Below are 15,772 nucleotides of genomic sequence, written 5' to 3'. Positions count from 1 at the left end.
CTGTAGTAGCATCCTGACTTGACTTTTCTCCCTGATCCTTCAGAAGTGTGTAGGGAAAGACGCACTCGAATCCATTCCTTACAAAAGGCACAGAGCACCCTGCGGCAAGCCTTTGGAGAATCAGTTAGTTCAGATCCCCAGTCAGGGCAAAGAGGCTCAATAAAACTGCTAGTCTCTCATATTAATGCCAAGTCTTTGCGTATTAATCCCAGGCTCTCGGTGACCTGGAACACCAGCTATGCTAACAACAAACTTAAAGTCACAAAGACGACTAAGTGTGAAACCAGATTTAAAGATTTAGCAGCTATTCTCAGCAGTCTCCTGTTTAGGCAAAATGCGTCAAAGGCATTTGGAAACTACTGAGAGGTGCTCTGAAATGGGAGCTAATTTCATGGCTGACAATGAAAAGCGGAGCAAGGGGCTTATCTCCGAGATAGAAGTGAGCAGAAGGAAAACTGCCACCAGCTACAAGAGCTGATCTGACTTCCTCAGCGAAAACACTGCTCCTTCTGCCAGTGGCACCTGCCTCGTTCTCCTCCAGAAAATAAAGTTTCAGAGGAAGAAGGGAAGGAATTTGAAGGGATGAAGAAAGCAGAGCTAGAGGACCGTAATCGGGAATCTTGATGCTCACAGGAGCTCTGGCCACCCACTCTCCTCCTCTGTGCATTACAGCTCAGAGACACTCCAATCTGCTCAGGTAATGAGCGGAGGAAGCGGATTTCCTATCCTCGGATCTGCTGCCACTCTGAGTTTGCAGCAGACCTTTTGTAATCAGAGAGCCTGTCAAGACAGACAAGAGCCTTTAGCAGAAAAGAAGAGTTAATTGTGTAACAAGGGATTTAAAATCTTTGCAAAGGGGGACAATAGAAGAAACAATTATGGAGTTTAACCACTGCTGCTGGCATGGTGTTGAATGTCATTTGTCTTTAGCTACACTGATATAGTTAAACAGTGTGCACTCATGGCTGATGTTTCGGTTTGCTGGTGATTTTGGAATGTCAGCAAAAGTTTTGTTTCAAACTAAACCAAATAATTTTTTCTATTTCAAGCATTTAATTAAAAATGATTAGAGGTTTTATTTTAAAGAAAAGTTGCTTCTCATTGATACAAACCCAAGAATTACATTTTTTTTGAAGATGGGAAAATGGAACATTTTGATTTTGGAGGAATTTGGGGATACTACTTTGAGAGCTGTCGAAATAGACACAAAAGCTGCCACGTAGTCAGCATTTATTACTCTACTTTATTCTCTGTGCATTCATGTACAAACCCAGCTGAGAGCCTAACAGTCCATTTTCACAAAGTAGATCTAAGGCCGATATTTATTTTGCCTTTCACGCACATTTCTAAAGGCGTATTTGTTAAGCAGAAGAGTGAGAAACAACTTCTTGACCTGAAGCATCCCCAGCTGGCTGGAGAAGGCAGGCTTTCTCCTGTTCTTGCTCCAAACAATTACCAGTGGTTCAAGAGTACAAGGATTAAATTGCAGCATTTCTGCTACAACCTGCTACAGGGAGCAACTCTGGGCCACTCTGCCTCCCCAAGTGGCATTAGGGAAACACAACCTGAGTACTGTGCCTTTCATAGAGGGAAATGGCAATCTGTTTCATATATTGATATATGGCAGAAACCATCTCAAGCAGTTTGGGACTTCCATCTACGCACAGAGCTGTAATTGCGTTGTCCCCTGGTGAAGCTCTGCAGAGGAAGGACAGCAGAGATTTACTCACTCACTGAACTCCAACATTACATATACACATCTGACTGTAACTCTTTTGAAGTTTGATTTTACTCCCCCAGAAGAGAAATTCAAGTAGAAATTACTTGAATTCCCGTCTAAGGCATTTGCTCAATGAGGCCGTTCCTAGAGATGCCTTGCAAGCACAGCTCTCCAACCAAACTCTAAACAAAAAAAAAGGCACTGGTTTGAAAAGACTTCACCTGAAATTAGGCACATAATGCAGAGGGATGAATTCTGGAAGTGTTGAGTACTCATAGCTGCTGCCCCTTACAGTATAATTCAGGTGTAAATGCAATAGGAATAATAAGGCAGGTGGAGGGATGTTGCACCCCGGAGGGCAGTTGCCCAAGACTTTAACATAGCATTTCAAGGAATAATAGAGATGTCTTAGTAAGATAATATGGGATGAGTTTTGAATCAGTCAGTGTTGGCATCTGGGAAATTCAGAATAACAAAATTCTTTGTTATAATTTGGTTAGTCTTCATAAACCCAAACAACCTAACCAGAACACATCAATTTTTAAAGCTTAAAACCACCTTCACGTAAAGATAATTTTTTTGTTATTCTAATTTTTTACAGGAGCTGCTAAAGGAGGGCAGGGAAAGTAATTAGGTTAAAGCTTCACCAGCAGATTTGCAGAGACTGTTGAAAATGAACCATCCTGTTTGGACTCATCAAAGTAGGATGGTCTGGGTGGGCCAGGACTGCCTTATGGCTCAGCTCCTTCTGGCCAGCCACCGCTGAGGAGAGGGAGAACGATGACTAATACGGTCTGCTCCATCCCAAGGGCTGACTGCCAACACACCCTGCGTGGGCACAGCCAAGCTCCAGACACCATAAATCCCTCTCGCTAACACCTCCATGTGATCTCCAAAGCAGGACCTGAAACCGCCGTCTACACCCTGCACCCAAAAGAAGCAGAAGCAGATAGCGACCTGGATTGTATGCCAAATTATGCCCATTCAGAGACAAAAAAAACCCTTTACTGGTCAGTTAAGAGCTCATTTCTTACTGTGTAGTTTGGAGGCTAGTCTGCCAAAAGGAGGATATTGGGCTAGATGGGTTCTGATTCAAATACATTCTGCAACACCTGCGTTTGCCAGGGAAAAGTATCCTTTTGACTGATACATTTGTTTTCGCTCCGTTCTTCTTTGTTTGAAGATGAACTCTCTGTAACTAATTTAAGCACATCCCTGACTGGCTGTTACCATCCCAAGGTCTTCCTCCCATCAGTATTCTCCAAGAGAGACCATGCTTCTTTCCTCCTGTAATGTACTAACTTTTTCATTGCTTCTTTATGCTCACTTCTCACCAATCTAAATAATGGATCAATTGAGGTTTTATTCTTTGCTTCAATTAGGTCTTGAATTTTGAGAGTATTTCACTGTAATTACTTCATTAAACGTGAACTGAAAAGCAAAAACCCCTCCAAAACAAACAAAGTTGTGCTTGTGCTCTTTTATAAGTTTTTTTATGATACATAAAGGTAGACTCAAAATTTTAAATGGGTATGGAGCTCTTCTCTCAGTTCCATGTACAGGAAAACACTGACAGCCTGGGCTCACTGTTTCAAACCAGCAGAGAGAAAGAAAGAGAGGGACAGAAGGGCAAAATACAGCTCTGGACCAACTCAGTCAGTAAGCCTTTGACTTACAGCAGCCTCAGGATACTAATGTTGCTGTTATGCACGCACCTAACTTGCATGCAATTTCCCATGCCCTTGATGCTGTATTTCAGGTCAAAATAACAGACTATGGAGGTACCTAAGTTACACCTTGCTTTTCTTTGAGTGTGAACAAGATGGAATAAAACCAGTATCACAACTTTCTACCAACTTCCCATCACGCCATAGTAATTCCTCACTGACTGACTCCCCAGATCTTAACACGTTCTTCACCAGCTGGTACCTGTATGACACCCTAGGCAAAACGGAGCATCAAATCATAGAATCATAGAATGGTTAGGGCTGGAAGGGACCTTCAAAGGTCATCTAGTCCAACCCCCCTGCAAAGAGCAGGGACATCTCCAACCAGATCAGGTTGCTCAGAGCCTCATCCAATCTGGCCTTGAACGTTTCCAGGGATGGGGCATCCACCACCTCTCTGGGCAACCTGTTCCAGTGTTCTACAACCCTCATTGTAAATTTTTTTTTCCTAATATCTAATCTGAATCTACCTCCCTCTATTTTAAAACCATTACCCCTCATCCTATTGCAAGAGGCCCTGCTGAAGAGTTTCTCCCCATCTTTCTTGTAGGCCATGAAGCTTGTATTCCTGGGGAGGCAAGGAAGAAAGAGAGGGCACAGGGAGGTGGGCAATAGGCTGAAGCCAGACCAACAGCTTCTTCCAGCTTAAGAAGTCCACGGTCAGAATCTGGCTGAGTCAGCAGAAGTTTTAATATCAAATTCAGAGGTTCCCAAATGAAAAAAGTCTGGATCCTCACACGTTAAATACTTCTTGAAGGGAGGAGGGGAAAGAGGGCACGATGGAGGGGAGAAATTGAGTCTGCTTTTCCCGCACTAAAATTTGACTCAAATTCTGAAATGGAAGACTTTAAAATCTCAGTATTTATAATGGTAAAAAATAAAGCAGAAATGTGCACCTTCAGGACACTGTCATAACAGATTCTGTATAAAACAAGTCAACAACATGAGAAAGAAGAGGCCTGCTATGCAGTGCATTTTAAGACCATAAAAATCCCCCTCACAATTGTTCCTTCTCCTTGTTCCTCTGAGATTTCTAACTTGGATAACAACTGAGATGCAACCAGAAAAACATACATCTGCTATATCTAGATTATTTTAGTTCTGAATTTGTACAGCTCCTAGCACAAAAAAGACCTCACTTGAAGATTAGTTGTTTTAAGCACTTATGCCAAATCAGTAAGAAGCAAGAATAATTGCAGTCTGTAAAATCAAGAAGATCCATGGAGAAGTGCAGGAAGATTCTACAAAGCTATAAATCTCAGGGTGCAGATCTTAAAATTATATTGTGTAATAATTGTATCAGTAGAGCAAGGTGTTTTGTCTATAATTTGATAAAGAACCACACTGCAAACTTCTTATAAATATAAATCCAGTGGTCATAAGGTCCTCCTATCTCCCCATCCATCTCTGACATTGGCCAGAAGCAAGAGCCCTACCAAAGGGCTGTAAAAAACATGACAAAAATACGGCAATGTTTCTCCCTAGTATATTCTCCCAGCACACAGCAACGTATAGCTTAGGTACTTCCTGAGGCAATGTTTACATACATATCTGAGTTTAATAGCCCTTGATGGACTATTCCATGCACTCCCTAATCCTTTTTTCTTGCACCCATTCATACGTCTGGCCTCCCGGACATCCTGTGGTGACAATTTCCCTACTTAATTGTATAGAGAATGTATAATACAACGTGAATATTGCAACTAAATGAAGGCTAAAGGGGAAAATGATAAGTCTACAAGCATGATGAAAGAGAGAAGGGGAGGAAATATTTTGCATGATTAAAGGGGATATGATAAGGAATGACAGGCTGAAATTATGTTCAGCTCAAAGAATAGAAAATATCTTGGTCTGTCTGGTAGTTACGTATGCTCCCAGGGGATGCACTGATAACTCCACCTGAAGCTGGACAGGATAATTCGTTCATCTCGGAGCAATACCTGGGGCTATCCTGTTCTGGAAGGCACAGCAAACAGTCTGGATATAACAGGTATTTTTCAAGCATAGCATCAATTTTTACAAAGTCAAAACCAAATTTTTAAAGGAGCAAATTTTCTAAAGAGCAGTCTTGGACAGAATTCCTATCTGCTGCCATGGAGCAGGAAGGAATCCATTACATTAAATGTTGTGGAAGGGTTGCAGGCTGGGAAAGGCTCTCTCTGGCCTTACAGAGAAGAGGCGTATAATACAGATTGTTGTGGGATGAATGATGCCAATGGCCCTCCGCAAGGCTGCATTCAATGCTGTTTTTCCTAATATGTTTGCTTCGCTCTGTTGCTTGGTTGGTAATTTTTTGCTAGTCAAACTGGCCAAGAGGGAGCTAGATTAGTACAGAGGGAGGATTGATATGGCTACCATGGCTGTCACCAGAACCATGCATGCACATATGTGTGCATTCACACACACACAAATTTAAAGTGTATAAATCCCTTGGGCATCCAGCCAATTAAGTAAGGAAGAGTGGAGAATAAGAAATTTTAGATTACTGCTTATAGAAGAGTTCTTAATCTATCTCTAGCAAATACCAAGCTATAAAAAAAAAAAAAAAAAAAGACAAAGGAACAGACCTCAATGTTTCTAAAATCTCAATATTGGAGCCAATGACCTCTTGAAATTTTTCACAGCTTCCATATATTCTGAAAACCAGGCCTACCCCACAGATAGTGCTGACAGCAGATGTTCCCAAGGCTTGTCACAATCCTTAAGAACGTTTAACCTCATGATCACCTTCTCTGACTCTCCTGGATCCCATCCTGGAGGTACTGTGGCCTGGAGGCAACAGGTTAAGTCACTCTCAATGTCCCATTCAGCCTATGGCCTCTCTGCAGGGTCTGCCAACAAAAGGGGGTCAATTTGAAATGCTGCGTTTTCTGATGTGAACACCTGCCCACCAAAACTAGATGGAATTGACCAACTCATTTTGTATCCCACAAGTTGCTGCATGGTAGCAGTTTCCAAGATTACTGAGCTGGGCTGGATTCAAACTGGCAAGCTATACTGCTGTACAATGGCTTTCCATTTCACCTTTGAAGGAAAAATTATCTAAAGTGGTTCTGCCTAAATCAGAGCTTCCTTCTACCCCCCTCCCCCTTCTCCACCATATTTCAGGTTCGAGCACGACATCTGGCATGACACATGGGGAACCTGCAATCTGGAGAATGCATCCATCTTCATAAGTGAAAGACAACCATATATTTCAACATAGCCTAGGAAAGACTTGCAGCAGGATAATCCAGTAACCTGGCCAGGCACTCTGCGTATTTTATGAATGACAGCACCCACACTACCTCAGCCAGTGGAAAAACAAACCCCACCGAAGTGGTGTTGAGGGCTGCTTCCTGGTATCTCCACAACTGCAGTGATTCACAGTTCTGCCTTTCATGGAAGGAGGTAAATGTTCATACTCTGGGCAAGGTGAACCACCAGCTAAAATGCTCCTCATGCTGTCTTCTTGCAGCTATTGTGCATGTGCTGCATGCACAGGGCTCAGTGAAGCATGCCCTGCAGCCACACCCTCTGCAGCTCTGTTTCAAGGATGTTTCATAGGATGGACCATCAATCACCTCTCTGGGCAACCTGGTCCAGTGTTCCACCACGCTCATTGTAAAAAAAAAATTTCCTTATATCCAGTCTGAGTCTACCTCCTTCTATTTTAAAACCATTACCTCTCATGCTATTACTACAGGCCCTGCTAAAGATTTTCTCCCCATCTTTCCGGACCTAAAGCCCCCTTTAGGTACTGGAAGGCTGCTATAAGGTCTCCCCAGAGCCTCCTCTTCTCCAGGCTGAACAGCCCCAACTCTCTCACCCTGTCCTCATAGGAGAAGTGCTCCAGCCCTTTTATCATCTTTGTGTCTCTCCTCTGGACCCGCTCCAACAGGTCCATGTCTTTCCTGTGCTGAGGGCTCCAGAGCTGAACACAGTACTCCAGGTGGGGTCTCACAAGAGCAGAGTAGAGGGGGAAAATCACCTCCCTCGACCTGCTGGCCATGCTTCTTCTGATGCAGCCCAGGATGTGGTTGGCTGTCTGGGCTGCAAGAACGCATTGCTGGCTCTGTGGTCCTTCTCTGCCTCATTTCCCATCTCCCTTTGTGATGTGTGTCCCACATACACCTGCAACCCCAAGTCTCTGGTCTTCTGCCCCACCCTGGACTTCGCCCCCCTTGCTGCTGTTACAGGCTGCTATGCCAAAGCCATCGCTTCCTCTGTGACTACACACTGAAGCTCTGGGAGGACAAGGAATGCTTAAAGCCCAGGAAAGCTGAAAACACTAGCATGATCTATTTTGCTGTTGAACAAATAAGACACATGGGCAACTACCACTATCTTCTTTGAAACATGCAGAAGTCTGACTAAGCATAAAGAATGTCAACCCAGAGCAAGCTACACCAACCTCCTTCCAGCTGAACATCAACACACACAGCTTACAGCTCCAGAGAGCAGCTGTGGTGAATGCCAAGGGAATTCCACTGGCTCCTTCACCTTGCATTTAAAACCAGAAAAAATAAGGGTCCATCCTATTTGAAACAAGCCCTCTCTGGCCAAGACATGAAGGGGAGAGGATGAGTTAATATGCCACTGGTTGGTAAACTCAGAGGTGTCATATCTCCTTGAGGGGCCACAATTGAAGTTCCTCTGAAGCTCTTAAGATTCTGTGGCTGTGGAAGCCATTTGGACAGCAGTGCAAACTATTTATGTAACACACACTCCAGGCTTTCATCCAAAATGCTGGCCTTTGATCAGAAAAAGGCATTATCCAAAGCCAACCCTGCAAACACCAGCAAGAGTGCCAGAGTGGCCAGATGGTGCTCGGGTACCATTGCAGCCCTCTGGACTGGTTCCCTTGCAAACACTGGCAACTGTGATAGGCTGGGATGCACTCTCCCTCTCCATCGCTCCCTTCATAAATCCAGCAAGGTGTGCCAACTTTCCCCGGCAGCAGCAGGCACTTCTGCAGCTCCCTACTGCTCCTCTCACAAGCAAGGCAGAGCTGCCAGTGGGCCTGCACAGTGCCAGATACTGCTGCATCTTCCAGACTGCTTCTCTCTTGAGTGCAGGCAAAGGTGCTACGACAGCGTCCCTAGCAGTGTGCTTCTCCACACCTTTTCCATTGTAAGTACAAGCAGTGATGGCAACATACTGCAACTGTGCCAGGCATTGATAAGGACCCTCTTGCAAGAAATGGCAAAAAGACCCAAGTGCCCAGGTGGTGCTCTAATAACCTTCCCTTGCCCTTTATGGCTTGCAAATACTGGCAAGGATACCAAGCTGCCCAGAGTAACCTTACAAATCTTTGAGGGACTCTCAAAGCAGAGGAAAAAGAATATTTTAGTGCTGCTGGCAGGTAGTTTCTCTTATTCATATGTCACTCACAGCTATCTACAAGCTTGTAAGTAACCACTCTTACAATAACTACCACTTCTGTCTTCACCACCAGCAGAGCTGCCCTAAGGAAAACCCCAGATATACAGTAAAGGCTATGACACATAACAGTGCTGCTAGATCCAGCTTCTTCACCTACCTCTTTACTATGATGGATTTCATTGGCACAGTGCATCCACTAGCAGGACTTCAAAGGCAAATGCCCAGCATACGTTGAGCCTAAAAGTTTGGTACATGTATAATGAAGGAAAAAGAAATCAAGCCCTAAGTGATGTCTTAGAGAGCCTATGCTAAAACTTATGCTGTTCCCACTCTCTGCCTACCATTGCTGTACATGCTTCATGGACCCACAAACCAAAATCAAGCTTTTGTAAATTAAGAGTAGAGAAGCAGATTTCTTCTAAGGATATTCCCTGAAAGTGAAAGCATTGTCCCTGTTTTCCTTCACAGATATCACTTGGCCTCTATGACCAGCTACAAACCTATGCCGCTTCCTCTTGTAAAGGAAAACACTGACAGTAGATGAAAGGCTGCTTCTGTGCTCTAAATGCCTTATACTTTGATTAAAAATGTTTTTGTCAATTAGAGATTGATTTTTGCTGTTCATTAAAGTGATGGATGTCGGTGCTGACGGAGGTGATATTTTACCCTGTGGTGGCCTGCTGTATACATGGGTAGGCGAAGCCAGAGGCTCCAGATTGCTAGCATGGAGCTGATGACCAAAGCTGGGATAAAATAGGCCAGTCAAAGGATGGAGAAATGAGTACCATAGTCCTCAGGGAGGAGCAGGGGGAAGCTCACATGGCAGAGATTTGCAGAAAGTCCTTACCACTTTATCCTTCTGAAAGCACAGTGGATTCTGAAGACAGATTTTAAGTGGAGCTGAGGATGTGGGGTTTGTTGGAGGGTTGCACAGTGGGAATGAAGATATGGATTGCACAGATGCCACAGGCTAGTAAGTTTTTATATGCAGGCCATGCAAAATTCCCCCAACTCAAGGTGAGCTTCTCCTCCAGGAACTGGGAGTCCTGCTCTGACACTGCCATCAAAAGGCCATCCCTGAGAGGAAGGGCTGTCCTTAAGCTGCATGGGATGGGTTTAACCTAAGGTATGAATTCCATGAGAAAATCCAAAAGGTGCAAATATATAATCGAGGGTGGCCACACAGCTTTCCAATAATTAGCCTACTTTCACCATTCACTTTCTGCAGGGCAGGGGCTACACATTACTGTGTTGCTACCAGTAAGGGTAAGCCATGGAGTTACCAGGAACCTCAGAGTTTGCCAATGCTGTATCCATCTTGCTTTTGGCGTTATAAGCCCAAGCTACATGGAGCAGAAAAATCAGGAGTGACTGCACAAGCGGCCCTACGTGAAATATTGGAGGAGTCAGAGCATCACTGGAAGTGGAAGAGCACACATATATACATGTCACCCTGGGGCTGGATCTCCCCAGAATTGTCCATATCTGTAAAAGAGTCTGGGGCATCCACACACCTTCTGAACTAAGATACAGCCCCCTTACATCCCAGCAGGCTTTTACAGATTTTTGCAGTTTACTGCATATCCGTATGTACTTTTGCAGACACGGAAAGAGAAATAAATGTGATGACTCTTTGCATCATAGGAGAGTCCTGATGCAGCAGGAATTCAAGGGCACAATTCAGTGGCCTGACAACAGTCTTCATATAAAATGTCCCAGAGTCTCCAAGAAACCCATGCGGGGCCAGGAGATACATCAGACCTTACAGCAGCTTTGCTCTTTGCTGGGGCGGTAGCAGGAGGATTCAGGTGTACAAAATGGGACCGCTGCAGTTACATTAAAAGGGTCGGATGGCATCTCTCATGTTGGGCTGTCCCATTGCCTTGAGAAAGGGCACAGGACAGCTGCATGGCAGTCATGAACCCACAGCGAGGGGCTGAGATGCAGCTCTGCAAAAAGGAACCTGCCTCTTTCCACCGTTCAAAACTGCTATCTGCGGGTCCCCCATCTCCCTCCGGTTCCAGTTTCGGATACAAACTGTCTGTGCGCGCCTATAAAAACACACAGACACATATATTTATATGCTGATGAGATCGTTAAATTTATCAGCTCTCCAATTCATTTGAGGTTTGTTATGGAGCTGCAGCGCTGCTCCTTTCATCTGGAAATGGAAAGGAAACAGCCTTTACCCCTTTCGTGAAATTAAAACGAAATGGGTACCACTTTATTTTAAGTGCCCATTAACTAAAGCGTAACTGAAACCAAGCTACAATGGGCGCCTCAGGGGAATGTACATAGGAGACATACACACACGCACACGCACACACATACGCACACGCCAGCAGCAAATGGCGTCAGGCACAAAAATCAGGCCTTGTGGAACAAACATCAAAGCACTTCACTGCGCAGCGATAGTTAAAAGCCTATTTTACACCCAGAAACGGGGAGAGATGCAGGTCCAAGAGCTCTCCGGTCCCTTTGAAAGACTCATTTAAGTCTTATTAAAATATTACCTGCTCTTTTTTTTTTGCCTTTTACTCTTAATTCATCTTCTGTAATTTTTTCTGCACTTGGCTATTGTGAGGGGGAAAAAGACTCAGTACTGTTAGTAAAAGGATCTAATTGGTAACTTCTTTTCATCTCAGAAGCCCCCTCTCCCTCCTCCTCCTCTCATTCCTCACAGGTTGGGTCACCGCAGCTTGCTTAATCTTTGGAGATTATTCTTCTGTGGTTTGATGAGACTTCACTAGACACTTAAATCTTTTCATTTCACCTCATTTAAATATTTTGGCCAATTGCTGAAGTTAATGATGATGAATAGGATTAAGATTAAAGGCTTAAAAGGGTTAGGAGGAGGAAAAATATATATTTCATTTCCAACAACGCATACAGAACTCTCCTTTACTCTGTGTTGCAGTCTCTCTCCATCAGGGCTCTAGCTCGTAGCTCTTGGTGGGTCTCTGACACGGCTGCATCTGTCTGTCTATCATCAACCTCCCTCTTTGGCACCGAGTTCAGCAGAAAAAGACCAAGACCTTTGCACTCTCTTTGCATGTGCTCTCACTTGCTCTCTGTGCTGTCTGCCTCTGCTTGTGCTCTGCCTGTGCTTCCCTGACTTATTCCAAACCCACGTATCCAAGTATAACCTTTCAAAGATGTCATTCTAAAAAAAAAAAATCACAGATTTATATAGCCATCATTTTGCACAGTGATTTAGAAGACAACCAGCCTGAAACTGTTGTCTAAACACCATATAACCCTTTCCTGAAGAACAAAATCTTCTCCTTTATTCTTCTTTCCTCCTTTCCATTCACTGATTTTCTCTGGCAGAGAGATGAAAATCCATCCTCACAGCCTTTGAAGCCATCAAACTGGAAATCTAGCTGCAACTAAATAAGTCCTGTTTCCCCATCAGTCTTTTTCTTAAAGAAGCAAAGATAATTTCACAGAAATTGCCATGCTAGGAAGTCTTAGGTCAGTCTGGAGAGATTTGAATCCCTCTGGCTCCTGTTCCAAAACCAGTGGAGGAGAGAGCTTCATGGAGTGGCCTGGATGAATAATCAAGTTGCCAAATGCAACTAGGCATTTCTCTCTCAAACCCAGCTTCGCGAGGTAAATTGTGAGCTGGTGGTACTATAACCCAACAAACCTCTCCTCTGCTACGGCTGAAGCGGCTCAGAGGGAAGCAGCATGGAGGAAGTGGGTGAGATCGCAGCAGTAGGTGCCTCGCTCAGTGCTAGACTAGGTCAACTCTTGGTGCAGTACAAGAACGCTGCTCTGGCAGGGTGTTCTCCATGTGTTTAACTAGACATCTATCTTCAGTGCTCAGCTGTAAATCTAGATTTTCTGCAACACAAACTTTTTTAATAGTTCAGGGGATGGTGAATACATTTTCTAGATTTCAGTGAGAAAGCTGTGTGAGAGGGAACAACATTTACAATGCTAAGGATTAAAAATGGCTTACTGTGGGAACGAAGTGAGCTATGGGTCTGCTGCAGATTTCTGGCATATTGAACAAACTGTACTAAAGCTCTAACCTTAAATATTTATAACTATACTTACCTGAGTTCATGCTAGACTTAGTTGGGACAGAGTTTGCATTAAGTCATTGGAGTCCTTTAAAAAAGGAGGAACGTGCACAGCACTGAAGTCAGTCTGAGTTCAATAAAAGATGAGCAAGGAGGGGGATGAGAGCTGAATGGAAGGAAACATATGCACAGTGAGAAGGCCTATTTGAGATCATGCTTGTACAACACCCTTATGACCTCTGTGCTTTGGCCAGTGTTAGTAGAAGACCTGGAGAGGAAGCCCCAGGTGTGTTTGCAGCTCAGGGGACTGCGGCAGTAGCAATGGAAGGCGACAGCTTGCCTCCCTGAGGACAGCCCAAGTAGGGGTGGCACTTCCTAAGAAAGAGGCAATATTTCCTCATTGCTGAAACAACAAACTTTTTGGAAAATCCTGGAGACTGCAGGCTCGGCATAGTCATCATCCTGGCACAATGGAAAGGTGATTCTCCCAGTATAGCTTGTTAATCTTAAACAGTCCCAGAAACACAATCAGTTCTTTAAACGTATGACAAGTTTCAGTAGCACCTTCTCTACTAGCAAGGTGGAAAAATCCTAGTGTGCTCAGCAAATTCAAAATTGAGTGTTTTGATTGGCACAAAGGGCTTGAACCAGACACTTCTAGAGATAAAAGCAGAAGGTAAAGAATCAAGTGGTTGCTCATCAGCAGACTGCAGAGCAGTCTGACAACTGTGCGGAATTTTACTGACACACAGAGGCAGATTTTGAGGCCCATATGGACTAAGGGGATTGTTACTCCTTTAAAACTACTCCTTATAAAAGTCCTCTACATTGCCGAGTGAAGAGGCTGCTGGAAGAACAGCTGTGATGAGTATGGGGAGTGTGCAATGGCCCATCACAGCTACATCCGTTCCCTGTGCACATTTTCCATCTTCATTTGCTGCCCTAAGCATTTGTGCAGATTTGCTAAATAGTATACAGATATCATATTCTATGGTGAAGGAGACAATCTCTTTGCAAAATGCACTTGGGTTATAAAGGCTTCATCTGAAGTAATGGATGAAAGAAAGGAAAAAGAAAAAACATAGAATCATAGAATCGTTTGAGTTGGAAGGGACCTTTAAAGGTCATCCAGTCCAACTCCCCTGCAAGGAACAGAGACATTTCCAACCAGATCAGGTTGCTCAGAGCCCCATCCAGCCTGGCCTTGAACGTTTCCAGGGATGGGGCATCTACCACCTCTCTGGGCAACCTGTTCCAGTGTTCCACCACTCTCATTGTAAAAAATTTTTTTCCTTATACCCAGTCTGAATCTACCTCCCTCTATTTTAAAACCATTGCCCCTAGTCCTATCACAACAGGCCCTGCTGAAGAGTTTCTCCTCATCTTTCCTGTAGGCCCCCTTGAGGTACTGGAAGACCACTATAAGGTCTCCCCAGAGCCTCCTCTTTTCCAGGCCAACTCTCTCACCCTGTCCTCATAGGAGAGGTGCTCCAGCCCTCTCATCTTCATGGCCCTCCTCTGGACCCTCTGCAACTGGTCCACATCCTTCTTAAGTTTGGGGCTCCAGAGCTGGACGCAGTACTCCAGGTGGTGCCTCACGAGAGCAAAGGGGGAGAATCCCCTCTCTCAACCTGCTGTACAGGATGCAGTTGGCTTTCTGAGCTGCAAGTGCACATAATGTTGGTTTCATTTTTTTCTTTTTCAAGACTGAAATATTATGAATACTAAAAATTTTTTTTGGAACTTTATCCACTATCAGCATTTTGAAACTTTCAACGTGATCCCTGTATTATTATAAAAAGAAAAATCAAATGAAAAGTAAATTTAAAAGAGAAGTAATATTTAATAAAGATCTAATACATCTTTTTTATCTCTTGTTTCTAGAATCCAAGCCTTGAAAACCTTCAATTCAGTAAAAAGGAAAAAGGGCCTAAGGATATTGCTCCAGGATTCAGGAACTTCAAAAGAGAGGTGTAAAAAAACATCAAAGGCAGGTGTGTGCACGCATGCGTGTGCCGCCTGTGTGTCTGTGCATGTCTTTCCTCTTTCTCAGGGGCACAGCTGCAGCCCGGCCCCCTGGCTCGACTCTGTAATGAGTTACTGTTCCCTCTCAGCTCACTTTTCTCCAGTGTTGGCAAAATAATCATGAGGTTGAGGCTTCAGCTGCCCACAGCTGTAAGCCTGTCCATTTTTCTGAGAGCTCTTGGGATACTCTTGACCTAGGCTGCTGTGCTACTTTCCTGGAGCCTTCCCTTTAATGATCACTTAACAATTCAGCTTTTTAGAAAATAACTCATCATAAAGAAATGCTAAAGTCAGTGAAAAATTTCATAACTATTTCATACCTGGACAAATGCAAGTATCTGATGAAGCACTCCATAGGCAACTAAAAAAGGAGGCTGATTCCAGGACAGAGAGGTGGTTCCTATGCCTGTCTGGGTATGGGAAAGCCAAATCTGCATCCCTGCTACAACTGCAGCAGTACAGGATCTGAATCACATCTCTGGTAGGTACTAACTGCTTGATATGTGATATTCCCAAAAACTAGAATGAAAATTTTCCAGCTGATGGTATGCTTACATAAATACACCCTCAGCTCTAATAAATTAACATCTTCCAACCAAAATAAAATATAATAGCATTTTATTTTAATAAAAATAAAGCAAGCATTCTCAGCCAGCTCTTCCAACAGAAAATCCTATTATTGCCCAGGCACTACTAACAATGACATGAAAACTCACGTTGGTAACAACTAAAAAAGATCCGTCTGAGCAGAAGCCTGTTCTGACCTTTACTTCTTTTGGTTGTGATTAATGAACAGCCGCTCACCAGGTAAACCTCACTTCAGCTAAGATTCTTTTGACAGCTATTAAATCCCATGTATTTTTTTATTTTACCACTCATTTGTTACAGTGCTGTGCACAGAGAACTGG

At 43.8% G+C, this 15,772-nt stretch overlaps 1 protein-coding gene across 1 annotated transcript in view; it reads right to left on the bottom strand.

Moving 5' to 3' along the window:
• The window catches only part of LSAMP (limbic system associated membrane protein), a 1,033,563-nt gene that overhangs the window by 761,145 nt on the left and 256,646 nt on the right, over positions 1-15,772 (bottom strand). The gene's annotated exons all lie outside the window — the stretch shown is intronic.

The sequence above is a fragment of the Chlamydotis macqueenii genome, chromosome 1 (genome assembly GCF_036417535.1).
Source record: "Chlamydotis macqueenii isolate bChlMac1 chromosome 1, bChlMac1.mat, whole genome shotgun sequence".
Classification (NCBI taxonomy): Eukaryota; Metazoa; Chordata; class Aves; order Otidiformes; family Otididae; genus Chlamydotis; species Chlamydotis macqueenii.
This window is presented reverse-complemented; position numbering and strand designations above follow the sequence as displayed.